This window comes from Antennarius striatus, chromosome 6 (assembly GCF_040054535.1).
Source record: "Antennarius striatus isolate MH-2024 chromosome 6, ASM4005453v1, whole genome shotgun sequence".
NCBI classification, from domain to species: Eukaryota; Metazoa; Chordata; class Actinopteri; order Lophiiformes; family Antennariidae; genus Antennarius; species Antennarius striatus.
Window position 1 is genome coordinate 3,042,501 of NC_090781.1, and position 2,500 is coordinate 3,045,000.

At 36.8% G+C, this 2,500-nt stretch overlaps 4 non-coding genes across 4 annotated transcripts; all 4 read left to right on the top strand.

The window, feature by feature from the left end:
• The first annotated feature begins 414 nt into the window (after positions 1-414).
• LOC137597547 (5S ribosomal RNA) lies at positions 415-533 on the top strand. Its single transcript, XR_011035915.1, has one exon. It is a non-coding gene; the product is annotated as a 5S ribosomal RNA (ribosomal RNA).
• A 366-nt stretch (positions 534-899) lies between these two features.
• Positions 900-1,018, top strand: LOC137597548 (5S ribosomal RNA). Its single transcript, XR_011035916.1, has one exon. It is a non-coding gene; the product is annotated as a 5S ribosomal RNA (ribosomal RNA).
• A 570-nt stretch (positions 1,019-1,588) lies between these two features.
• On the top strand, positions 1,589-1,707 carry LOC137597550 (5S ribosomal RNA). The gene has a single exon (XR_011035918.1). It is a non-coding gene; the product is annotated as a 5S ribosomal RNA (ribosomal RNA).
• Positions 1,708-2,105: 398 nt separating this feature from the next.
• On the top strand, positions 2,106-2,224 carry LOC137597551 (5S ribosomal RNA). The gene has a single exon (XR_011035919.1). It is a non-coding gene; the product is annotated as a 5S ribosomal RNA (ribosomal RNA).
• Positions 2,225-2,500: the final 276 nt, after the last annotated feature.

Genomic DNA, 2,500 nt, shown 5'->3' on the forward strand with positions numbered 1-2,500 from the left:
GTTGTTTCATGAGCTAAAGTTGTATTTAATAAAAGTTTGATGAATGAATTGATTGAATGATGAAATGAAATTGATCCCAGAGAAAAGTAAAAATGTTGTTGTATAAGTTAGGGCTGACTAGCAATGACTTTTGTATGAATACTATCTATGTATCTATCTATCTATCTATCTATCTATGTATCTATCTATCTATCTATCTATCTATCTATCTATCTATCTATCTATCTATCTATCTATCTATCTATCTATCTATCTATCTATCTATCTATCTATCTATCTATGTATGTATCTATCTATCTATCTATCTATCTATCTATCTATGCATCTATACATCTATGCATGCATGTATGTATTGAAGCAAGCTATGTGTGTGCCATTCCACCTTTATATAGGGTTTTTTTGACCAGTATAGTTGCTTACGGCCATACCACTCTGAACACGCCCGATCTCGTCCGATCTCGGAAGCTAAGCAGAGTCGGGCCTGGTTAGTACTTGGATGGGAGACCGCCTGGGAATACCAGGTGCCGTAAGCTTTTTCTTTTTCTGTCCCCCCGCCAGCAGAGGGCGTTTGGAAGGAAAGACAGACGAGTCAAGTTGTTTCATGAGCTAAAGTTGTATTTAATAAAAGTTTGATGAATGAATTGATTGAATGATGAAATGAAATTGATCCCAGAGAAAAGTAAAAATGTTGTTGTATAAGTTAGGGCTGACTAGCAATGACTTTTGTATGAATACTATCTATGTATCTATCTATCTATCTATTTATGTATCTATGTATGTATCTATCTATCTATCTATCTATCTATGCATCTATACATCTATGCATGCATGTATGTATTGAAGCAAGCTATGTGTGTGCCATGCCACCTTTATATAGGGTTTTTTTGACCAGTATAGTTGCTTACGGCCATACCACTCTGAACACGCCCGATCTCGTCCGATCTCGGAAGCTAAGCAGAGTCGGGCCTGGTTAGTACTTGGATGGGAGACCGCCTGGGAATACCAGGTGCCGTAAGCTTTTTCTTTTTCTGTCCCCCCGCCAGCAGAGGGCGTTTGGAAGGAAAGACAGACGAGTCAAGTTGTTTCATGAGCTAAAGTTGTATGGAATAAAAGTTTGATGAATGAATTGATTGAATGATGAAATGAAATTGATCCCAGAGAAAAGTAAAAATGTTGTTGTATAAGTTAGGGCTGACTAGCAATGACTTTTGTATGAATACTATCTATGTATGTATCTATCTATGTATCTATCTATCTATCTATCTATCTATCTATCTATCTATCTATCTATCTATCTATCTATCTATCTATCTATCTATCTATCTATCTATCTATCTATCTATCTATCTATCTATGTATGTATCTATCTATCTATCTATCTATCTATCTATCTATCTATCTATCTATCTATCTATGTATGTATCTATCTATCTATCTATCTATCTATCTATCTATCTATCTATCTATCTATCTATCTATCTATCTATCTATCTATGCATCTATACATCTATGCATGCATGTATGTATTGAAGCAAGCTATGTGTGTGCCATTCCACCTTTATATAGGGTTTTTTTGACCAGTATGGTTGCTTACGGCCATACCACTCTGAACACGCCCGATCTCGTCCGATCTCGGAAGCTAAGCAGAGTCGGGCCTGGTTAGTACTTGGATGGGAGACCGCCTGGGAATACCAGGTGCCGTAAGCTTTTTCTTTTTCTGTCCCCCCGCCAGCAGAGGGCGTTTGGAAGGAAAGACAGACGAGTCAAGTTGTTTCATGAGCTAAAGTTGTATTGAATAAAAGTTTGATGAATGAATTGATTGAATGATGAAATGAAATTGATCCCAGAGAAAAGTAAAAATGTTGTTGTATAAGTTAGGGCTGACTAGCAATGACTTTTGTATGAATACTATCTATGTATCTATCTATCTATGTATGTATCTATCTATCTATCTATGTATGTATGTATCTATCTATCTATCTATCTATCTATCTATCTATCTATCTATCTATGCATCTATACATCTATGCATGCATGTATGTATTGAAGCAAGCTATGTGTGTGCCATTCCACCTTTATATAGGGTTTTTTTGACCAGTATGGTTGCTTACGGCCATACCACTCTGAACACGCCCGATCTCGTCCGATCTCGGAAGCTAAGCAGAGTCGGGCCTGGTTAGTACTTGGATGGGAGACCGCCTGGGAATACCAGGTGCCGTAAGCTTTTTCTTTTTCTGTCCCCCCGCCAGCAGAGGGCGTTTGGAAGGAAAGACAGACGAGTCAAGTTGTTTCATGAGCTAAAGTTGTATTGAATAAAAGTTTGATGAATGAATTGATTGAATGATGAAATGAAATTGATCCCAGAGAAAAGTAAAAATGTTGTTGTATAAGTTAGGGCTGACTAGCAATGACTTTTGTATGAATACTATCTATGTATCTATCTATCTATCTATCTATCTATCTATCTATCTATCTATCTATCTATGTATGTATCTATCTA